Genomic DNA, 25,091 nt, shown 5'->3' on the forward strand with positions numbered 1-25,091 from the left:
ACAAACCATCAGGGTGGAGGAAAGGAAATTAAAAACATTTAATTACCCAGTAGCTAACCCAGAATAGTATAGATGCATGACAGAAGATAAAGGCCCTTTTACAGTGCCCTGTTTAGCATTCCAGGAGATTCATGGCTCCCATTCTTCCTCAGACTTGTTAATATGGATATTTCCTTGTTTCAGATATACACATAACAATATCTGATTCAACACTTCAAGATCCCAAAGCATGACATAACTTTCCCTCAGCAGAGGGGTTTCTGTTCTTTCCAAAATTGTGTTAATATTTGCTGTTTCCCATCTTTCCGTAGAACATGTTATCAATATGCTGATGACGCCCAGATCTTCTTCTCCATGCCGACCTCTTCATTCTTTCCTAAATGCCTGTCTGGAGGTAGTAATGGGCTGGATGAGGGCTAACAATCGGAAGTTGAATCCAAATAATATGGAGGTACTGAATGTCGGGGGATGGGACCCGAGAGATGGTTTAGATCTGCCTGTTCTGGATGGGGTTACACTCCCCACTGAAAGATCAGGTACGTAGCTTGAGAGTGCTCCTGGACCCAGAGCTCTCCCTGGTTTCTTAGGTTGAGGTGGTGGCCAGGAGCGCTTTTTAGCAGCTTCAGGTGATACATCAGCTACGTCCATTTCTAGAGGCAAATGGCCTTAAAACAGTGGTACATATAATGGTAATCTCAGACTTGACTGCTGTAATGCACTCTACATGGGGCTGCCTTTGTACATAGTCTGGAAACTACAATTGTTACAGAATGTGGCAGCTGGATTGGTCTCTAGAACAACATGAAGGGATCACATAACACTGGTTTTGAAAGAACTGCACTGGTTGTCGATATGTTTCCGGGTGAAATACAAAGTGCTGGTTCTTACATATTAAGCCCTTAACGGCTTAGGTCCAGGCTATTTAAGAGAGCACCTCTTTTGTCATGAACCTTGCCTCCTGTTACAATCTTCTGGAGAGGTCCGGTTCCAGATGCCAATGGCTTTTTTTGTGGTGACCCATGACTGGGTTTTCTCTGTGGCTGCCCCAGGGCTTTGGAATGTGCTCCCTGCTGAAATAAGAGCATCTCCTTCTCTGTTTGTTTTCAGGAAGACCCTCAAGACTCTTCTGTTTTTTCAGGTTTTTAAATTAGAATTAATTTTAATGGTTTTTAAAACTAGTTTTAATATCTATTTATTGTTTTTATTGTCATGTATTTTAATTTGTAACTTTTAAATATTTTAAATTGTGTACACCGCCTAGAGATGTACATATCAGGTGGTATATAAATATGATAAACAAGCAAACAAACATTATGCCTGTGACACCTGGATGTATCCAGTCCGTAGTTACTAGTCAAGAATGTCTAAGCATGGTTCATACTAGAAAACTTTGCTGGAAAATGCACCCTGAAGAGATAAAGCAGTCAGTGGGTTATGCAAAGTTTTGCACACAATACAACTATTTTTTTCCCCAAGAAGCCTTTGAAGACTGTTCACTTTCTTGCCCAAGGCAAGTCATATTTTCTTTTGATGGGCAAATAAAATATAATTAGTTTTTTTACATCGTCATCATTATGCTAAGGGTGAGCAAGAAGATTCTGAGCTGGAAAATTCTCATGAGGGTTTTGCAATGCAGTTAATGACTCGCTGGCACTTGAGAACATGCCTCTCAGACACTCATTTATTCAAGGGTTTTTGACAGATCTATAGATCTATAGATTTTTTTCCAGGAGTGGGTAAGGAATCACTGTGGATTAGGATGGAAACAGGTCTTGTCTAGTCCATCCTGTGGGACAGCACAATTTTCTCTAGTATATTAATGAAAAAAGTGAGGAGAAGGAAAAATATTTTTCAATTGCTCCGGGGTGTTTTGGGATTTTTTTTTTTGTCATGGTCATTGATTTGGTTCTTTTCCCATACTCAGGCCAAACACAACACACCCACACAGGCAGATTAGAAGGTGTAATGAAGAAGGTTCATTTGTGATGAAAGAATGTGGACTCAAAGCCACCAATAATTCCTGGAGACTGTAGGGATACTGAGCCGTAGGCAGTCTAGAGAGCTGGCAGGGTGGGAAATAGGAGACATGGAGTCCCTAAGACTGGGGCCTGAGGGCAAGTATAGTAGCCTGACAGACGAGATCCTGGATCTTGTCCTGAAAAAGCCCAGACCTGACCTAGAAGCTTTTAGAACCACCAGGTCAGAGGAGAGCAAGAAGATGACTGAATAGGTGAAGTACCAAGAAGGGGTACTTGGGAGGACATCATAGCCCTTTCAGTCCACAGACCTGGATGGCTCATCACTAGTGGCAACAGATTTGGAAGTTTGCTGATCCAAACCCTGGAAGCTCCAGACAGAGCTGAGGACTCTAAGCTATTATTGATTAAAGGCTACAACACAGTAATTAAGTGATACATAATGACTGACATCCAGACAAATGTTGTGTGCACTAAAACATGATCCGTATGCGACAACAGGGGAGGGATGATTTTTATTGGCTGACATCCAAACTACTGTTGCATGCACCAAAAATGTTCCATTCAAACACTGGAGCTGGGGCTATTTTTGCTGATTTCCCCCCTTCCCGATGCAGCCCACTGTGCTTCTCATAAATATGACTCTTGGTGTTGTGGGACATATTTTGGGGAGATAGAGGCAGCTGCAAGGGAAGGGGAAATCAGCAAAAATAGCTCATTGCACACCTCCACCGTGTGCATGGGGCATATTTGGTGCAAGCAACCATTGTCCGGATGCCAGCCAAAAAAACCCAAGAAGTTTTATTTATTGCAAAATGAAGTTAGGACTGTCATGTGATTCAGTGTTACATTTTGGGATCCTCTCTCATGCAATATTATTACGAATATCGGAAAGATAATTGGATTCTCCCCCTTTCCTTTTTGCTATAAAAACACAAAATTTGCAAAGTTCAGGGAGGAGAGCTGGTCTTGTGGTAGCAAGCATGAATTGTCCCATTTGCTAAGCAGGGTCCAGCCTGGTGTGCATTTGATTGGGATACTATATATGAGCAAAGATATTCCCCTCAGGGGATGAGGCTGCTCTGGGAAGAGCGTCTGCATGCTTGCCTGCAGAAGGTCCCAAGTTCCTTCCCTGGCATCTCCAAGATAGCGCTGAGAGAGATTCCTGCCTGCAACCTTGGTGAAGCTGCTGCCAGTCTGTGAAGACAATACTAAGCTAGATAGACCAATGCTCTGACTCAGTATAAGGCAGCTTCCCATGTTCCTATGATGAAGTAATATAAATGCATAGACAATGTATAATAGACATATCTGCTGTTATGTGCAATGCTTTGAAAGGAGTGGAGAAATGTATCCTCTTACTTTAAAAACAAAATCCACACAATACTTTTTTTTTTAATTGGGGAGGGCAGCAATTTCAGTTTTTGCTCAGAGTGTTAGTTAGCCTAGGGGCAGTCCTAGTCATATTAGCCTACATACAGAAAGGACAAGCAAAGGCACATCATGTTCCAGATTTCTTGTGCCAAGTCAGCTCTGTGATGATTCCTTTTTCTTGTTCTGTATTTGGCATGGACTCAGGATATCCATGAACCCCACCTATTTTGCTCATGGCTGGCATAGTTATAAAGGCATCTGTTATACACAAAGATTATTCTGCTATTTTCCACCACCAATAATTATTCATTAAATATTCTTGACCATCTGTGAATTACCATATAGGATACTTCATCATACATACCGTTACTAGTATCGGACTAGGAACTAGGACTTTGTTGTAAGGCAGGCCTGCACAACTTTGGCCTACCAGCTGCTTTTGGACTACAGCTCCCATCACTGCCAGCCACAGTGGTCAATAGTCAGGGATTATGGGAGTTGTAGTGCAACATCTGCAGGAGGGCTAAAGTTGTACAGCCCTGGTGTAAGGTCACACACACATATGTCCTATGCTATTGATCATGCTTTTGAAAATCAGGAGTTTGTGTTGGTCTTTCACTATGACTCCCAGAGTGTAAATAAATAATGTGTGTACTAACTTTCAGGGGCTCTTAGAGGATTTGATGCCCAGAACAATCCTATGAATGTTTACTTAGAAGTAAGTAAGCTGCTCTGAGTTCAACGGGGCTTCCACCCAAAATAAGTGTGCATAATAATGTATCCTTAGTCAAATGTTCCAGGCAATTGCTGCTTCTTCCAGAATCTGAAATTAACTCAACCCCAGATTTTGCCAGTTTCCCTCCATTTCAATTGCTTGCATATTTCCATGGATCTGTTAATGAGCTTTGTAGTGTTTACAAATCCTGATTATACATGCAGCACTGAATCTACTTACCACCAGTGTGTGGCTGACATTCTGTGCAGTGTTAGAACTGCACCACAGCTCCAGCCAGTCTGCTGCCAAGCAGGGGGACATGTGTGGAGGGGGAGGGGAGTAATTTCCACTGCTCTCTTCCCCCTCCCAAAGGACGTTTTGAACTTCCGGAATATGTCCTTGAGGTCTGTGCAGCCTCCTCCCCTTCCACATGCATTTTCCTGATGGGCAACACTCTGGGCAGAGTTGCGATGCAGAATCATCCACCGATGCAGCTCCTGTTACGCAGCCCTCCTAACACTGTGCAGAATGTCAGCCAATGTAACTAACCTTCCACACAAAAGCAAGAGAACACATAGCCGTGTCAGTCAATGAGCAGCATCCACACCATGTTCACAGAAGGACTTTTTGCAGTTCTGAAGCTCTACAAAGTTGTGGAGTTGTTTCTACTACCAGTGAAAGTTGTTTCTACTACCAGTGAAAGAGGAAAGGCTGAGTGCATGTTGTGCAAAGAATTCTTCAGCTTATGCAAGAGTTTGCATAAGTGCAAAACCTCATCTGGAGCAGAGGCAAATGTCTTCATAAAGTGACCAATTGCTACATCTTTATACTAATGCAACAGCATTTACATTCGCACAAGTCTAGTTTACATGCTGTCCAATGGTCAGAGCATAGCTTCTGATGCATTCGCCAAACCAGAGCCTCACAAGACTATTCAGAAGTAGAAATCCATAGAAGTTCATAAAGTGGGGTGGGGCTGTTTGCATGTATTACCTTGTTTGTGTCCATTCTATCTTAAGCCTCTCATGCACAACTGAGGCATGCACTACTCATAGGAGAGCGCTGCTCCCTCATTCCATTTGTGTGCATTTCTTGTACATACACACAATCTAACAGTACAACAGTAATGATGTTAAGCTCCTTTCCACCAATGAGACAGTAATTACTCTCCCAAGAGCTGGAATGTCCATAAACATTCTATAGCATCTCAGCAGCTAAGACAATGTCTGGGAAGGTCTTATTTGGGATACACTTAAAGGCTGTTCTCACGAGCAGCCTAACCCAGGCTAGGGCAGCCCAGCCTGGGTTCGGTTGCTTATGTGGAGGGCCAGGATTGCTCCATATCCCAGTGCTCCTGCCCAGCCTAACCCACTTGGTAGCACAGCCTTTAGCCGAGGTTAAGGGTGTGAGCGTGTCCTTAACCCAGCTGCCGGAATTAAGAACATCAGAACATAACTTAAGAACAGCCCTTCTGGATCAGGCCCAATACCCATCCAGTCCAGCATCCTGTTTCACACAGTGACCCACCAGATGCCTCTGGGGAGCCCACAGGCAAGAGGTGAGGGCATGCCGTCTCTCCTGCTGTTGCTCCCCTGCAACTGGTATTGAGAGGCATCGTGCCTCTGAGGCTGGTGATGGCCCACAGCCGTCAGACTAGTAGCCTTTTGATAGACCTGTCCTCCATGAATCTGTCCAAGCCCCTTTTAAAGCCATCTAAGCTGGTGGCCATCACCACTTCCCATGGCAAGGAATTCCTTAGATTAATTATGTGCTGTGTGCTTGGACTCCTTGAGCACCTCGAGTGTTTGTCTCCTGGGGAATTCCCCCAATGCAACGTGCTCATCTTGCAGTACATCGTGGGCTATCCAGAGGCCGGCATCCCAGCCTCCAGAGATCCGACCTGCTTGGTGCAACACAAGGCAACATTTGTTTTATCATCTGGTGGCGGGGGAGGAGGTAGGCGAAACTCTGCCTTCTCCCCTGCCTGCCCACCTGGTGGGTTGTGTGAGTACCCATTTATCCTTACAGCCATTAATGAAGAGGTTCAAAGCACAGCACAGCAGTCTAGGAAGTTGTTCACACGACCTGCCCTACCCAGGCTTTCACAGCCCTACCCAGGTGTGGAGGGCCAGGATTGGTCTCGATCCCCGTGTTCTGCACCAGGGCAGCCTGGGTTTCCCCCCTGGGCTAAAAGTGCGGTAGAAGGGTGCAAGAGCAAGCGTGCGCCAGCATCCACAGAGCCAGGCGACAAGAGCACCCAGCAGTGGGGAAATCGCCATATGCATTGTGGGATGCCAGAGGATTTGCTTATCTGGCTCCTGGCTATGCCACTTGCTGTGGCACCATTCATGTGCCATGCAAGCAGCAGAGCTTCCAGGGGAAGGGGGATCATGTGTGGGGAGGCATGTAGGAGCCTGCCTCCCCACCAACCCTCCCCAGCATGGCCATGTGAACAACCTTTAGGTTTATCTTAGGGCTTCTTCTTTTGTTGTTTACCTGATTTTTTTTTAAGGAAAGTTAAAAAAAAGGCTCATATTCTGAAAATCTGCATGGTCTGTGTTTCAGTGGCTGACGTTGGGAATAATGAATGAGGTAAGTGGGAAAGTTTTTATGATAGGTGGTATATAAATTGAACAATCAATCAATCAATCAATAACACTGCATGTGCTTCCTGAACATATGCCCCTGAGGACTGTGCTACCCTTAGGGACATATTTTCGGGAGGCACAGTGAGCTTCAGAGGGAAGGGAGGGAGTCAGCAAAAATTGTTCTTCCCTCGTATTGTGCATGCAGTGTTAGACTGGATATCAGCCAACATCTCTTTTTCTGTGTCTGTGCGCCTATAGAAACTGTTGTAAAAGATTGTCCAAATCTAGGTTTGACTTTGCAAAGAGAAAAGGGGGACAAGTCAGCAGATGTTAGACATGTATAAATCCGAATGAAATTTTAAAAATGAAACAAAACACAGGCGTCTGCTGCATGGCCATTTCTCCATTCCACCTCTCATTAGGGACAAGTCTTGTGAGTTTAATCAGCATTCCCACCTTCCTCCTCCCCTCCTAGTCATTTTAAAAGAGCACGTATAAGTTTGCCAGTGCTGGTGCAGATAATAATATTTAATTAAAACAAACACCTGATAAAGCTGCTCAGTTGCTACTTGCCAGTTGTCATATGATGTAGACTTTGTTCATACTTCTGAGAAGTTCAACAGCAGCTTGTCTTTGCTATTTTCAAGAAAGACAGGCCAGCAGGAAGGCCGCAGGCAGGCCGAGAGAAAAGTGTGACTGAATTACATTTTCAATAATCTAGTTTCACCTCTTATTTCTTAGAGCTGTCTTTGTTAGATCAACTGTCAGATCCTCGTTTCCTGGCTAACCTTTACTGTAAACTCCAATCATTCTAAAAAGGCACAGCAAAGGTGCAAATATTTACTGTTAAGCTGTGCTAAGATGGTGGAGGATGCTGGAGTGTGTCTGATTCCTGGAGCACTCACCTTCCACTATGCAAAGTAGGAGCTTTATTCCTATTTAAATTTACCAATGAAATTAATACATATTTAAAGCATGAATATATGCAGATGAAACAACAAAGCCAGCGAAAGGGTAAGAAATAGAGAAGAGTGGATTTAACTAATATTTAGGTCCAGGATGTTTCTAATAGGAGCATTCAAACATTTGAGATAAGAAATAGTACACTAGTACATGAAGCCCATCGTTTACTGGGCAAAGCCAAGTCATTTTGCATGGATTATGCTGCTAGGAAAGTTCAAAAATTATATATATATATATGATTTTTTAAAATTAATGTGTTTGCAAAAGAAGTAAAAGAACGGTTTGAAATTTGTAGGGTTTCAACCTCAAACTTTATTCATTTCAATGAATAATTATGACACATTTGAATAATCACACATTTGAATCTGAGGAAGATCTTCTGCTTCTCTTGGGAATGAAGCCATTTTTGAATAATTGATCTGATTATTTATTTATTTATTTGATTTCTATACTGCCCTTCCAAAAATGGCTCAGTGTTAAAAATCTGTTGAGAACAATAACAGTTAAAATCTGTGGATTATATTCAGAATTTCTTCTTTAAAAAAACACAAAGATTATTTAACCCTCCCCCACCCCCAGCATATTCCAGTGTAAAATGTAGCACATTCAGCTAATGTAAGTGGCAGGATTGTGTATGCAAAATTTGGTTTCTGTAGGTCATTGGGAAGTATGACTTTATTTCACACAAATAAACCCACAAGCAATCTCTTTGAAATATATAATAGATTAATCACATTTGTTCCCACAACTTAAGTTGCATTTTAAAAAATGCTCTGATACTTCTAGGAGCTGTATTCACATGTATATCTCTAACTGAGAGCCATGTGCCGAACCTGGTTTGCAGAAGGCCATCAGTTGTCTCAAAGATGTTCTTGTGGATCCTGGTAGTGCTGTTTTCTATAGTAACAGCCATTTCAAATGACGGTGCAACAGAGACGACCACCATATAACGTTCCAGTTGGCTTCATGTTGACTGAATTCAGTATGTCCAGGGAAGGAGGGAGAAAGAAGAAGAGCGACTCACAACTGTGGCTCCTAATGTTGGAGATGCAGCTCCTGCATGGCTCCATGCACCAGCAATCCTATTGACCACTAAGGGCATTAGGGGTTAAGACTAGGGGTGTGCATGAACCAAAAATCACAGTTCAGTTCCAATTCGATTCAAATTTGAACCAAACCATGTGCTACTGAAGCGGTTTGGTTGAACCGGCCGGCCAGTCCGGTCCATTTGACCAAACCGATTCAGCAGTTTGAGTGGCTAATATTTGTAAAGGGGAATTCAGTGAGTATTCTCCTTTACAAGTAAAGGGGAGCAGGTCCTGAATCAACCTAAGGGGAGGCTGAGTGTGGCGGCAAAAAAAGTAGTAAGGTTCTTACCTGCCCGGTGTGGCTGCTGGTGCCACCGCCCCTTCGCACCGGGGTGGCTATGCCTTGTTAGGAAGCCGCCCACGTGGCAATAGTGCAGTTCCAGCCTCCGCAGATGTGCAGAGACTGGAATCATGACACTACCATGAGGGCAGCTTCCTAAAAAGGCATCACGCAAGCTTGGTGCTGCACCAAGGGGGGGAAGCGGAAGCACTGGCGGCAGTGCCAGCCAAGTAAGAATCTTACTACTTCTCTCACCGCTCCAACCTGCCTCCCCACAGGCAATCTGCAGGCTTCCTCTTATTCTGCCACTCATGCGCCCACATGAGCGCCAGGTCAGTGAGCGGCAGAGCTGTCTTCTGGAGAAGGAAATCCTCCCAAATCCCACAATGCACCATGCACAGAGTGTGGTGCATTGGGGGATTTACCCTCTGCCAGGCACTCATTATACCCAGCTCTATGGGCACTATGCAGGCAGCCCAGGCATCCACACGACTGGGGGTGAGATAGAAGGACACAAATGCCCTTCTACCTCATATTTAGCCTGGGCACAAAGCTTGGGCAACCCAGTGGAGGAGCACCAGAATCGGTCTCAATCCTGGTGCTCTACACAACCAGGTCTACCTGGATAGGGCTATGCTAGCCCAGGTAAACCTGTTCAAGTGAATGACCTTCTTCTGTAGTATTTACACAGAATAACTCCAGGCAGACACAGAACTCTTAATACAGCATTTTCATTTCACACTAAGTAAAACCAGCAGATATATAGCAGCTTGGCAGATTTGCCATAAGGAAAAACCTTGGTATCTGTGGGGGTTCGCTTCTCGGCTACTGCTGCAGATACTGGAACCGTGAAACCTGAGGCAATGGGGCAATGGGAATCTGGGGGTTAGGTTCCAAAGGGCAGGGTAATGGGCTAAAAATGGGCTAAAGAGCTAAACACTACAAAAATACACAAAATAAAGAGCCCATCCATGCTCCATGCATTCCACATATCCCAGCAATGCTTCCCCAAGAAGAAATAATTGGCCAAAAATTGGCTAAAAATCAAGTTTTTTCCAGGTTAAAAAAGAGGGAGAGCCATACAATGGCTCCTAATCTCTGGCTAACTCAAAATGGTGGCTGGAAATGACCTCCAAAGTAATTTCCGGACACCCCCAACCCACAGAAATGTGGGGTTAACCCTTTCTCCTCCGGTTTTTTATCACATATATCAAGGTTGGGTGCCTTTACCCAACTGCGTGGATACACAAAACCGTGAGTGCTGGACCTGCGATTAATGAAGTCCTCATGTACTCCTAACTGCAGATTCCTTAAACAATTCAAAGTATCTAACACTTCCCACAATAGCTGCTAAATCATTTCTAGCCCATCTCATGTACTTAGCATTAGTAACATCAAGCAACATTTCAATACAAACAATGCAATGCTCATTAAAACACCAATTAAAATGTTAAATATTCAGTTCGATACTGTATTAAAATGACACGATACCTGTTTAATCTTTGCCATTAAAAACCAAATGGAACACGCTGCTGCAGCACTTCCTGAAAATGTTCAGGTCTAGACTCAGAGGAGTCTTCAGGGAAGAGAACAGACCTGGTGCACAGAGCAAGAATGTATTCTTGGCTGATCTTAAAGACAGTGAGCAAACATAAGTGAGAAGGCAGCCTCTGTGTTATGTAGGGTGGCATGCATACATGTGATGTCCAGTTGTTCAGCATATCACACATACACATGGCAATTGCTACAGAAAACACCAGTGTTACACATGTGTTTCTAACAACAAATTCATTATAAATGGATATAATACAGATATATATGTACATATACCGTACGTACATGAGGGGAAGTGTTGAAGCTCAGTGGGTGGTCTTCTGCACCATGCAATCTTCTTTGCATGCAGAAGATTCCAAGTGAAATCTCTGCCATCTCTAGGTGGAGTCAAGGAAAGGCCTTGATCTAAAACCCTGGAGAGCTGCTACCAATCAGCGTCAACCTCCTTGCAAGAGTGAGAAGAGAATAGTGAGCTAAATAGTGAGCTAACCCTGCTAACTTGGCAAAGAGGCACCTTTTAATGTGGTGATTCTCTTTATTTAGCAGGGGGAGAGTAACTGGCCCTCTCCACCCACAGCACAGTACTTCCAGTGACTGTTGCTGGTGTCTACCTTATGTTTCTTTTTAGATTGTGAGCCCTTTGGGGACAGGGATCCATCTCATTTATTTATTATTTCTCTGTGTAAACCGCCCTGAGCCATTTTTGGAAGGGCGGTATAGAAATCGAATGAATGAATGAATGAATGAGCTAGGTAGACCTAAGGTCTGACTCAGGCTGAGGCAGCTTCGTGTGACTCCTTGGCCGCATTCGCACATCATGTGAAACTGGAGGTTGCTGGACCCGCAGTTAATTTCTCAAACCGTCAGTGACATTGCAGACATTTGTCCAACCACGTTTTCAGGGCAGGGTAGCCCCTCCGTCTTCCTGGTCTGCTGAGGCTGCATCCCAGCACGTGTCGCCAAACTGTGGGCAAGACGTCAGCAAATCTCCAGGGTGGCAGCCATTGGTCACGAGAGTCGAGGGGGTGTGCCAAGCTTGATCGTGCCTTTTCAGAATGCTCACCCTCAGCAGGGAAAGGGCATTGAAATCCATTGATATACCATGCCATGCCAGCCCTTCTTCTGGCAGCGATTGTACCGCTGCCCTCATAAGAGCCCCCAAACAAAACTCTCTCACACAAGCACAATTTCTGACTGATGGGGGGGATATTCTGAATGAATAAATAAATAAATAAATAAATCCATGTGGTTACCTGACCACTTACTGGAGTGGGCAGTTCAAAATGTGTAAGAGCCTTCGGAGTGAGGCGGTATATTAAACAAACAAACAAACAATTCTGATTGTATATTATGCGCACTGGTTACTGTAGTGGCACCACGGAAGATTGGCGAGGAGTTTTAGTGGTGAAACCCATTCCTGCCCTCTACATATGCTAATAATTGTATGCTATTTATAATCATACATTTCTACATATAGAATGTTAATTTTAGGCCTTTCTGCTTGGGCCTTTTCTAGAAGAAGTGAACTATGAATGACCCTGGCTCTCCCAGACCAGGTGCAGACTTGATGTTTCTATCTTGCCAATTAGCACAGCTAGGTACCGGCAATGCTTCTCAGAATAATTGGGAAGGATGAGAGACTTTGCCCAAGACACAGATCGTGTCTCCCAAAACATCTGGGGCAGATGAATCAGGCTGTGCCCAGGCTTGAAATGCACTTGGCATCCGATCACACACTTGCTGATAAGAAAGCCCATTGCTCCCTTCATCTCCTGTTAGATGAAAGGAATAAAGTACCCAAATTTTACACGCATACAGTTGCGGGGGGGACACAGCCTTCTCTGAATGCTGTTTAAGGGTATATAAGGAGACACACAGACACCCTAAAATCGGAGTTCTGTGTAGGGGCACAATGGGGTTATGTCTGTCCAGCGAGAACAGGCTCCCCACGGACAGGGTCTTTGAAGGACCAGGGATGTGTGACTGCTCTTTAACCTGTAATCTTCTCTTTATTCTATGGTCCTTTTTTGACTATTACTTAGTTTCATTTCATCTGTAATCCCCTTTAAACTATTATTGAGCTTTGCTTAATAAAACCTCTGTTACTAGTTTGAGCCTATTGTCTGCGAATCCTAAACAACCTGTACATACCAGCTGGCCACCAGTGGCAATACAGTTACCAAACAATTTGCTTCTAGGCTCAGTTCAAATTGGTGGTTTCTGAACTTTAAAGCAATAAACAGCCCAAGAACAAGACATCTCAGGAACCTCAGCCTACCATATGAATCTGACCAGCCCATGAGACCCTGCCTTATGTTCCCCTGTCTGAATTAGGGCAGGCCAGCATGAGGGATAAAGCCTTTTCTGAGACCTCACCAAAACTATCTTGAATGCCCTGCTGAAGGAAGTCTGCCAAACTCCCCACCACTGGTTCCCTGCAGGGAAGACATACCTCTTGCAACAGATGTTTTCAGGTGTTGCTTTTTAACTTGTTTCCTGGACTGCCACTATGTCGATACTGATTCTGATTTTTATTGTTCTTTTAGTTTGATGTTATGGATATTAATAATATTATTATGTTGTGTTCATTCTCTGTTATATTGTTTGCCACCTTAGTTTTTTTAAAATAGAAAGGTAGGATAAAAATGTGAAAATAAATAAATGCCTGCTTCCCTCTCTCCCTCCCCCTCCCTCTCTCTCTTTGTATGAATAATATCAAAACAATCACAGAATCCTGAAGTTCTTCTCTAGAATTTGGTTGGTGGCACAATAGACAGACTTGGATTCTTCTCTTCTCTTCTCTTTATTGGCGTCTCAAAGGTGCTCATTACTGTAGTATCTATTTGAGTATTTTAAGTTTTTTATTATTCTATTTTATTGCTTTTCTCCAAGTAAAACCAAAAGAAAAAAAGGACAAAAACTACATCCCATGACCAGTTTGCCAGGAGGGATATGATATAAAATAGAGAACAATTTGTCATTTACAACAGGAAATAAAAATGAAATATTAAAGGGACGCTGCCAACTTAAAAATCATTCTCCTGTCTGAAAATGTTTTACCTGCTTTTGTAACAAGAAATACTTTGGGTGGTGGTTTTGTTGTTGTTTTTTAATGGAAAAGAGGCCATAGAAGAAGGGAAAAGGTTTTTCTCAGCTTGTTTGCTTCTTCAGCTTGACAGCAGTTGTGGATTGTTGTCAGGCGCGTAACAATGATAGGGCAAGGGGAGACAGTTGTCTGGGGGCCCCACTGCCTGGAGGGGCACCCCAGGGGCACCTCATGTGACTCCCCATTGCCCCCTGCCCAGCCCCAAGGCCCCTCAGCCACTTGCCCTCTTTGCCGTCTCTCCTGCTTGTTCTGCTGGCCGCAATCGAAGCAGCAGCCCAGCTGCAAAGAGCTCCTTTTCTCCCGCCTCTCAGCTGATCGGCGGGTGGGCGGGGCTTCCACGGAGGCCTCCGTGTAGGCCGCAGTGAAGCCTGAACTCGAGTAGGGCCCAAGCCAGCCAGGAAGGAGGAGGCAGCCAGAGTGTTCTCTGCAGCAGAAGACCCTTTGCTGCCCTGCTTAACCCAGACCAGCATTTGCCAGGTAGAGTGTGAACTCCTTTTTGTGGTTACCTTTCCCGCCCCCCCCCATATATAGGGATCTGCTTGCCATAGGGCTTGGATATGGGGGGCGGGGAGGAGGGACCGAGAAGTCTCTGAATATTTATTTTGAAACAGCTTGGAAAATTTGCTGACTTAAAAAAAACTATCTAAAAAGTCCTATAAGTGGCTTGTTTCATGGCAGAAAATTGCAAAAACTTCTGGAACAGTATTTTATTAATTTTATTTATTTATTCATTCATTTATAAATGCACTTATGTTCAAGTTGTTTTGCAACCCAGAAGGTCTGAGTGAGAACTGGGAAGCATGTGTGGTGCTTTTATTTTATTTTATTTTTCTTGTGTGTGAACTGCTCCCCAATAACTTGCAGGGACTTCAGGGTAAATCTGGCCAACATGTGAATGCAGCACCTCCATTCCAGAGGAGATGTGTCTTAAAGGGCTTTAAAAGCCTCCTGTGAAAAACTTCCTGCAATCAAACTTGACTGAATTTGTTCAGAATTCTGAGAAAACAAACATAGGTTCACCCTGCATGGTTGAAAGTCTCCTTTGCTAATCTGCAGCGAGGGGCCCATTTTAATAATTCATCTTTCTAGTGTGTTCTAGGCATTAAAAGTAATACAAATGTATAGTACTCAATGTATATCACTATATATTGTGACGTGTGTGTGTGTATTCAGTGAAATGTATTTGCAGGCAGCATACTTATTTTGGAATATCAGACTTAAATCCTTGGGGGCCTGGGGTGTGCGGAGGCCCTGGACTTTGGGGGGGGGGCATTTTAAAATCTTGTCTCTGGGCCCACTCCAACCTTGCTACGCCCCTGATTGTTGTTAATTTTTGCTGCTTCCTACTCTCTCCTCTAAGCATTTGATTGAATTTCCCTGTTGTTTTGGCTTTTTCACACAATCACTAGGGAAAGAAAAATTGGTATTAGTAGTTGTAAAAGCACAAAACTAGCAGAGGAATTTGGGGACATCTGGAGAGCCCTAGAAGAAATTATAACCCCCCAGTTCTTTTTCTAATGAACCAGACATCAAGTTGTCTTTGCATTATTATATGAAGGGGAAAGCGGGGCGGGGGGGGGGCTGCAGCAGCAACTACCACAACAAAAGATGTCTGATATTGGAGGGGGGGGTGGATCTGCTGGAATGCAAAGGAGTTTTTCCTCTTTAAAAGATTCTGACAAACTAGGAAGAGGGAATATAAATTATTACATGGGTCCTTCCAGCCAGCAGTAAAATGCCCAGCATGAAGAGCTTGTGTGCAAGTTCAAAGCAAGAGCTTACTCACCCTCCACATACTCCCACAAGCTTGTTTCCCAGTGAGATCTCACAGACTCTTCAGACATCCAGCTGGGACCTTGCACAATTTCCGCAACACCTCCTCTTGGTCAGCTCTTGCTTTCTGACAACAACACACCTCTTTAATTGCTGCTTTACTGGGTGAATGGGGGAAAGGGTGGGTTATTGTCAGAAAGCAAGAGCTGGCCAGCAGGTGGCGTTATGGAAATTGCACAAGGCCCCTGCTAGGCATCTGATCACTGTGTGAGATTCCACTGGGAAAGAAGATGGAAGCCTGCAGAAGAGTGAGTAAGCTCTCGCTTTGAACTTGTGTGCAAGCTCTTAATATCGCACATTTTATTGCCATGTAGAAAGGACCCCATATTTGGAAGCGTAAGAATAGAGGTTTTGTAGGGTTGATTCAAACATTCTCAAGGCTTACCTCCCAACCCCCATTCTAAGGTGATTGTGTGAAGATCAACAAGACCTAGGGCGGCGGCGGGGCGGGGCAGGGCATAGCATTTATGTAGGTATCAGGGATTCCAGGGTATGAACTGGAAAGTCTTTGGAGGGGAGGCCTAATGAACAACCATAAATGCTCAGACCCTTCTTCAGACACAGGAAGGTCTAAGGGTGCAGAATATCATGGGCAGGCAATCATGGGCAGGCAATATGAGACATCTAGATTGCCAGGCTTGATAAAAATACACAAAGCCTAACATACATACTTGAAGATGTTATTGTTTCAGGAATTATAATACTTGGGGAATTAAAAAAGTGCCTCACCAGCACCAAGATGAATAAAGCAACTTCAGCAAACAGTGCTTTTAAATTTCATATGCAGTCTTGGATAACTTGTTGTTTTTGGACTACAATTCCCATCATCCCTGGCCTTCAGCCATTGTGGCTGGGAATTATGGCAGTTATCATCCAAAAGCAACAATTTATCCAACACTGCATATGACTTTTATGACAAAGCAGTGTCTTTGGCATGCTGCATTATTGCCTCCAGTTCAAACTCTTGATCTCAGGGATACAGGGCTGCAAACCCTCTAAATTTCTATCCCTCTCTCCTGGGCTTGGCTTTAGCAGTAGGACTGAGTTAAATGTTTTCAATAGTGCCTGTTAAAGGAAAAGAAAGTTATGTTGCACAGCTTGTTTGCTGGGTTACAACGCCAGAGAGAGCTCAGCAGCATCTCTCTTTTAACTTGTTTTGGGTCAATTGGATTAAAACCACTTGTAGGTGGCATCTTATAGGTCTCCAGATATACAATGATGTCATCAAAACACATGTAGACAAATTCAAAATCTCCACTATCCAGTTGGAAGGTGCATCTGGATCCAGTTTTGTTCCTGTATGCAGGTGGTAGGTGTGGACAGGAGTGTATCTGTTACCAGTTTTCCTTGGTTCACCAGATGCACTTGAAGAACAGTGATTTGGTCAGTGCAGGGATGTGCAAAATGTGTTGCACTTGAAATGGGCTGTTTCAAGCTTGAAACAAAACACCCTTAAAATAAAGGGCCTGTTTTGAGCTCGGAACAAAACAACACCATTTTGAACTAGAAACATTTTGTGTTTCAAACATGAAACATTTCATGTTTGGGGCACCGTTTGGGCAGGCTGATTTTCCATTTCTGATTGGTCTTCTGGCACTGGCTTCCAATTAGCTTGAGATCTCCTTGCTTCTTGGCTGGCTTGTTGTCATTCAAATCAAGTGTTGTCATGGGCAATTGTGCCCCCACTGGCTGGGATGAGGGAGGGGAACAAAAAAGGAGGAAATTTCAAAATGTATTCAAAGTTCCTGGGAAGCAAAGAGGGCCCTTAGTGTGACTTTGAAGAGGATACATCAGGATAAAAGGGAGGGAGGAGTCAAGGAAGGTTTGCTCTTTTGATTTTCTTTCATTAGCACTGAGAATATAATATGCTGTGCTATTACTGCTATATTAACTATCTGTTTTTGCTGCATTTCAGATTGACAAAAGGAGAACCTGGGTGCCTACCTGCCTTCCTTGAGTTGTGTTTTGTTTGTGAGATAGTGCTGTAGCAAGAAATGGACAGTGGTAGCTTAGCGCTGTGTGTTTGTGTAATATTTTCTTGGTGACTGCTGTGAGATGGGCTCCATGTCTGGCCCTGAAACTAACTTGTGCTTCACTCACTGCTTTGATCTGATCTGCAATCTGCATTCTGCATTGCAAGGCATACTCAGTCAAAATCTGGCTAAATACATTGCTTTAGTTGAGCTTATGGCAATGCTTGCTGCCATTATTGCAATGCTGGGAATGTAAGGATTCATAATTGTGCATGAGAGAGCAACTTCTGCCAGTGATGTTACTGCAGTGCAAGCACTGTGGCTGGCAGTGGACTGGATTCTGGGTCAGTGATTCATTTTTTGCCATTTTGGTACTGTGTTTGAAAAAATGTGTGTTCTGTGTTGGAAGGGACAGATTCCCTTTTACTGTGTGCTTCTAATCTGCAGTGATTTGCAAGACAGGGTCACAAAAAGCATTGCAAATTGCAAGGCAAAACTTATTGTGTGCACTCTGTGAGTGCAGCTTGTTTCAGCCATAGGGGACAATGGGGAACTTGAAACACCCCATTGTTCACCATGGGTAGCTCCTGGGGAACCAAAGGTGCATCTGGATCCAGTTTTGTTCCTGTATGCAGGTGGTAGGTGTGGACAGGAGTGTATCTGTTAACAGTTTTTCTTGGTTCACCAGATGCACTTGAAGAACAGTGATTTGGTCAGTGTAGGGATGTGCAAAATGTGTTGCACTTGAAATGTGGGTGCTACCTGCCACCCAACCCACAAAAAAATGGGCAAGCAGGCAGTTTCAAACAAATGTTTAACCTTTCCTCAAAACCCCCCACAGGATCCTCTGGGGGCTTTGGGGAAAAGTAAAAAAATTAAAAATCGCCTGCTTGCCCTTTTCTTTTGTGGGTTCAGCCCCTATCATGCCCTACCACACAAACCCACTTTGGTGTCCCTAGGAGCTACCCATGGAGAACAATGGGGTGTTTTGAGTTCCCCATTGTTCCCTAAAGTTGAAACACTCGAAATGTTTTGAGTTTGTTTTATTGAAATATTTAGCTTGGCAACTGTTTCAACTAAATGTTTTGAGCATTTTGCATTTTGTTTTGAGCTCAAAACAAAATGCAAAATCCGTTTCGTGCACATCCCATTTATGGAAGCCATCTTATCACTGGATGTTCACTATCACCTTCTGGATCCGTCTTCTCACTAATAGGACCAGAACTGATGTTTGTATCTCTATACTTCAACAAAGAGATTTATCAAGCCCTTATTATAAGAGGGCTTTTAAAGCAGAACCTAACCGTAATTATAATTGTCTATATTTAAGCAGAAGGATTAACAAGATGACCTTTTCAATTAATTCACATGGACAGTTATAGTGACATTTCTAGAATAAAGAGGTTAGTAACCCTTGGTCTTGAGTTCTAGAAAAAGTTAATCATTATGACTGTACATTATTATTATTATTATTATTATTATTATTATTATTATTATTAACAACAACAACAACAACAACAACAACATTTATATGCCACTTTTCAACACAAAAGTTCTCAAAGATTTACATGGCAACAGTTAAAAGAAAATAGTTCCCCATTACAAAAGGGCTCACAATTAAAAATAAATAAATAAAGCACACAAGGGAAACTTCAGCAAGAGCCAATGGATGGACATTATGCTGGACTGAAAAAGGGCAGTTTCTCTCCCCCTGCTAAACATTACAGGCACCACTTTCAAAAGCGGCTTCTTGTCCAGTTAACAGGGTTACATATTCCCTCATTCTAGAAATGCAAGTAGCGAATAGGAGGTTTAGATCATCAGAACAGCTAGGGCCAAAACAAATGTGATGCAGGAGAACCATATTTTTCATTTTTAATTCAAAGAAGCTGTGGGGATTCCACATTTGATTGGAGCAGCAGTACTGGAGGACGGGTTATTTTAACCTATACCCCTCGTGCCATTTCTGTGATCTAAAAAGCCCTCCTCCTCAAGCTACTGTTAGTCCCACAGCAGAAAACACACAGGTACCTGTTTGTATTCCGCTTAAGGGCTAATAGCAAGTTCAGAAGGTAAGGCTGGGCCATGCGTGGCTGCTAATTACATTTTTAAAACCTAACATGCAGGCCCTGGTCATGCAGTAGGTGGATCATCTCATTTCTCTGAAGATTGAATCAGCAATGATGAACTCTACCAGAGGCATGAATCACACACTGACGGCCAGGGATGTTTTATTATTGTTTTGAAAAACAAGATATAGATATAGATATAGATATATGCAATATCATCCATTCGTCAGATGGTGGTATGTTCTTCTACTATGTTACTACTACTACTTATATTTATATACCACTTTTCAAGTAAAGTTTCCAAAGCAGTTCACATAGAAATATAAATAATAAACAAATAAGATGGTTCCCTGTTCCGAAAGGGTTCATAGGCTAAAAAGAAACACAAGGTGGACACCAGCAACTGCTGCTGGAGGAATGCTGTGCTGGGGTTGAATAGGGACAGTGACAGTTGATCTCCCCCGGCTAAATATAAGAGAATCGCCACTCTGAAAGGCGCCTCTTTGCTCAGTGAGCAGGGGCTCAAAACGCAGAGTCCATCAGAGCAGCCAGATCCAGTGGTAAGTTAGTCCAACTGATGGTTGCAATGTGGTGGTGAGGTAAATGAATGGATAAGTGGTCTCTGGACAAAGAAGGACAAGTTATAGGCAAGAGAGGGGTAGCTGAAATGGGTAACTGAGCAACAGGCAAACAGTAAAGGTAAGGGCAGCTGGCTGTCCCAAGTCCCCAGCAATGACCCAAGAACGTACACTTATTTATTGTTTACTTACTATTTACATGTATATCCTACCCTTCCTTCAAGGAGCTCAGTGTAGCATACATGGGGTAGCTCGCAACAATCCTGTAAGAGAGGTTGCACTGAGAGAGTGACTGCTCCAAGTGAATGTTAGGCCTGAGCAGGGATTTGAACCCTGTTCTCCCCACTCCTAGTCCAGCTCCCTAACCACTACATCACACTGATTGACTCCAGTTACACCACCAGTAAGTCAGTGGGCAGACTCCAGAATAGCGTTGTGCTAATGTGAGGGCACTGCTTAAGGACATTGTGTGGCGGTGTTGGTCAGCCGTGGCAGCAGTAGGGGCTTGAGGGTTCAGCCTAGTAGGCCCTTGTGTTCATGCTCAGGCTTAGCCTGGCAACTCCTGATACCACCTCTGCTTCTGACTGGTTATTCTTTTGTCATGTTATTTGCTCATAATGGTAAGCTGATAGGTGTCCCACGTTAGGAAAAGGTCTCCTGATAACTGGAGATCTCTCCTGAGTATTTTGAATGAGATAACCAACAGAGCTTGAGGAATGTGACACCTCACCCGCTACTGTATGGAGCAGGCAGATTGGGTGTGTACAGTATGTGTGAAGAAAAACCAGTCTGTAGTTTGGAAAAGAGAGAGGTGGAGAGAAAGGCTAAAAATACCACTTGGTGCAAGGACACTCTCTGGGGATCAACATGGGGTAACAGATCTGCCACTTTGCAGAAGTGCTTCCTCTTTGTCTCCACTTATACTCTGCTTGAATAACTGTAAATAAAGCAAATATCACAAAATCTGTAGTTCTCTCTTATCCAAAGATAACCAAACACAGGTAGTACTGCCCCTAGAACTTCTTACTGATCAGGAAACTGGGGAGGGCAAATTCACTTACTGGGTTATGCACAATGATATTTTTAAAGTTCTCTTTGAGCTGAATCCAATAAATAAATTCTACATCACTAGGATAAAAATTCTACATCAGTTCTACATTGAAATTGCACATCACTGTGATAAAAGAATGGGCTTTGACTGAATTGAGAATGCAAGTAATTTTAGGATACACTCAGAAGCGTAGCTAGGGGAGATGGGGCCCATGTTCATCCCTCTCTCTGGTGGCCCCCCAGAGTGAGGGAGATAATGAAGAAAATAGGGAGGGATGAAGCTGGAAGGCCCTTAGGAGCTGGGGCCCCGTGTTCTTTGAACCCTTTCGCTCAATTATAGCTACGCCCCTGCTTCGGGAGGTGGGGAGAGAGATCAGCAAAACACACACACACAAAACACAACCCCCGGACACATGCCGCACAATTCTGGATTACTAAACACTATGGAGGGGTGGGGGTTTTTTTGCATGTAGCACCTCTGTATTTAGTGGATGACAAGCACTGAGGCACTTCACATGACACATGCAAAGTGCCAGGAGGGTTTGTGTGGGGAGAGCAGGCTGAGCCCGCTCTCCCCACACACGAGCAGCTTCCAAGCCCTGGGCTGCAGCCTTCTGGTCGGGGGGTCTACTCGTGAGTTGCCCCGTGCCCTGGCAGCACACGAGCAAAAAGCCGAGGTTAACGGAACTCTCGCTCCGTTAACCTTGTTTAAGGAGAGGGGGAATTGGGTGGGCTAGCCACCTGGAAACCACCAGGTTCGCCCACGAGCCAGTGGTCCCCATGATTCAGTAGAAAGTGGGCTAGGCTCCTTTGGCCTGCTTTCTACTGATCGTGGGCATAGCTTCACTGTTTTAAAAAGGTGCAGTTGGAGAGCAAATATCATTATGGGACACTTAATTCAACCTAAGGGTAAAGGTAATGTTGTGCGGTCATGTCAACTCCTGGTGACCACAGAGTCATGTGGTTTTCTTTGGTAGAATACAGGTGTGGTTTGCCATTGCCGTATCCCGCGCAGCATGAGCTGATGCCTTTCAGCATCTTCCTATATCATTGCTGATGGATATAAGTGTTTCCTATAGTCTGGGAAACATACTAGCGGGGATTCAAACTGGCAACCTCTGGCTCGCTAGACAAGTTCCTTCCCCGCTGCACCATTAAGTGCTACCCCAATTTTAAGATTTCAACAATCCTGTAGTTCAGCCCCTCACGACCCATCCCGAAATGTTAGTTATGACTATCTGGCATCAGAATTTGTTGTAGCAGGCATATGAAGCAAATATTGCTTCGGATCAGGGCTTTGAGGGATCACTTAAAGATACAGATAGTTAAAACTCATAAGTATCCCTACTGCCTGCTGCCCACAGAAGTAAATCCAGATTGAGGCTTGGGTTTTATTAGCTGCTAAAATTATTGAGGATTACTTTGGCTATGATAGCATCTGCAGTAACCACCAAGCCAGGCTCCATTTTAGTAGACAGTTTAAAACACCTAATAAATGGTATGCAGTTTACAGGATTTCCTTCACCCATCAATTAAACAAAGTCATCATTGCACAGAAGCGGTGGAAAGAGACTCCCCGCCACCCATTTCAGTGTATGTTCCAAAAGGAATGGTGAGATTTCCCTTACATCCTTAGCGATTCATAAAAGGCATTTCAATAAAAATGTAATAAGCTGTAGAACAAAACGGTGATTGGATGCATGGACGACTAAAAGAGGCAGAGGGTCATTTGGAGAGGAGCTGCTGATGCGTGAGACCCTACTGAGAAAAATGGCCTGACATTTAGCAGGAGCAGTCCTTACTTTCTGTTATCTGTTTCTAGTAAATCAGTATCCCTGTTTTGTCCTTATGTTTGCCTTTTAGGGAGTACTTTTAATGCTGTGGTTGCTGGAGTTGACATTCTCTATATTCAGCTCCTTCCCCAGAGTCTTTGGAAGTTAAATCTCCAAATGGGGTTTGTGTGTGTGTTAGGATGGATGCATCTATCTATATTTTTCTAGCACTCATGCATGTACATGTAAATGCATAGACATTAAGGCATCATGCAGGGCACAACTTGCTATTCCACTGACTGCAAATGCTGAGGTTTGTTTTCAGCTGCCATAGCATATCATTGATATATTTTTCTAATGGATGTTTTACTACATGCCATCTTGTCATTAAAGTATAAACTTTATGTTTAATATTAACTCCCATGGGAGCCATTTATGGTGGCCATTTTAATTATTTTATTTTATTTTATTTAACATTTTTCTATACCGCCCAAAACTTATGTGTCTGAGTGGTTTACAATTAAAAAAAATACAAATTAAAACTAAATTAAAACATTAAAACAATTTAAAATTTAACACAATGTTAAAAGCTGTTTAAAATAAACCCTGTGAATCTAATTAAAAACCTGGGCAAACAAATGTGTCTTAATTGTCTTTTGAAAAGTTGTCAGAGAGGGGGAGGCTCTTATTTCAGCAGGGAGAGCATTGCAAAGCCTTGTGTCAGCAATGGAGAAGGCCCGTCCCTGAGCAGCCACCAGAGGAGCTGATGGCAACTGCAGACAAACCTCTCTGGATGATCTCAGTGGATAGTGGGGCTCATGGCGAAGAAGACATTTTCTTAAATATCCAGGGCCTAAGCTGTTTAGGGCTTTATAGATTATAACCAGCAAAACTTATATTTTGCCCAGAAACTTATCGACAGCCAGTGTAGCTCTTTCAGTATAGAAGTAATATGTGTTGGAAGTGAAGGACTCTGCGCTGTTTCATGTCTCAGTGACAGAGGGGGACAGATTAGTGAGTCAGAGGGCTAGAGGGGTCAAGACGTTGGTTGTCCCTTCTCTACTGCTCTTACGCTATCCCTTTGATATGTAGATTGCTACTCTCAGGGACTTCCTTCCTTCCTGCCACTTCCTTTTCCCTTTTCCTTCTCCCTTGCAACACCTACGCTCCTTTCTCCCTGCACCATGTGTGCAGAGATGCAGAAACCATCCCTCTGCTAGCTAGATTAATCTAGTTAGCTAGACTAGAGATCCTATCTCTCCACTTTCCTATCTAGAATGGAGTTCACCAATAAAGACTCCTTATATTGATTTGAAACTGGCTCCAGGTTTCTTTTACTCTCAGCATACACGCATGCCTGGGCAGACTCCTCTGTGTTGTGCCTCAGTGCACTCTGCTGTAATAGAAGGGTATCTCTTACCAGAGAGAATTCCCAACAATATGGTCTCTCCGAGATCAACCTGGCTGCCGCATTCTGAACCAACTGCAGTTTCCGGGCTATGTACAAAGGCAGCCCCACATAGAGCGCATTGCAGTAGTCAAGTGGAGATTACCAGCATATGTACTAGGGGTGTGCACAAAATCGACTTGCACAGTGCGGCTAAAATCTGGACCAGATTCGACCCGCCCCAGAAGGCTCAGGCTCGATTGAGTATGGCATGGTCCAGTTCTGCCATCGAGCCAGCTTGAGGGGTGCAACAGTTATACTTGTAAAGGGGGATCTGGCAAGCATTCCCCTTTACAAGTAAAGGGCTATAAGTGGGGGGAGGGGGTTGAGGAAAAGGTCTCTGTCTGTTCTTTTACCTTTAAAATGCAAGTTGCTGTGCAGTGGGATGGCAGCAGCGGCAGGGGGTGGTGGCAAGGGGAAAGGCCTCTGTCTGTTCTTTCAGCTTTAACTTTAACTTTAAACCTCAAGCCGCTGTGTGGTGGGATGACGGCGTGGCCATGGGGGTGGGGGCAGAGTTGGGGGGTGGGGGCTCCTTCCACCCTCCCGCTGGCCTCCCAAATGACAATGTCCCGTTTCGGGCCTCTCTGTGCACACGTGCAAAAGAAGTGACCTCTAGCCAGAACACAACAAGAAGAAGCTCACTCAGTCACATCTGGATTCTCAGGCTCCCTTCAGCCATATTTGCTCTTTTCGTGCCTCCCTATTATGGCCCTTTGGGCTCCCAT

The 25,091-nt window shown here is 43.8% G+C and overlaps 2 long non-coding RNA genes across 4 annotated transcripts in view; both read right to left on the reverse strand.

Annotated features, from left to right (window-relative positions):
* Positions 1-7,920: 7,920 nt before the first annotated feature.
* Positions 7,921-13,724, reverse strand: LOC128344860 (uncharacterized). Of its 3 annotated transcripts, XR_008316100.1 has the most exons (3): positions 13,599-13,712; positions 8,450-10,615; positions 7,921-8,100 (listed from the first exon to the last, which is right to left on the reverse strand). It is a non-coding gene; the product is annotated as an uncharacterized LOC128344860 (long non-coding RNA). The 3 variants fall into 3 exon arrangements; XR_008316102.1 differs by lacking the exon at positions 7,921-8,100 and having other exon boundaries at positions 8,273-10,580; positions 13,599-13,724; XR_008316101.1 differs by lacking the exon at positions 7,921-8,100 and having other exon boundaries at positions 8,273-10,615.
* Positions 13,725-14,962: 1,238 nt separating this feature from the next.
* The window catches only part of LOC128344859 (uncharacterized), a 52,709-nt gene continuing 42,580 nt past the window's right edge, over positions 14,963-25,091 (reverse strand). The window contains exon 3 of the long non-coding RNA XR_008316099.1: positions 14,963-15,049. This is a non-coding gene — a long non-coding RNA (uncharacterized LOC128344859). The remainder of the gene's footprint in view (positions 15,050-25,091) is intronic.

The sequence above is a fragment of the Hemicordylus capensis genome, chromosome 2, assembly GCF_027244095.1.
Source record: "Hemicordylus capensis ecotype Gifberg chromosome 2, rHemCap1.1.pri, whole genome shotgun sequence".
Classification (NCBI taxonomy): Eukaryota; Metazoa; Chordata; class Lepidosauria; order Squamata; family Cordylidae; genus Hemicordylus; species Hemicordylus capensis.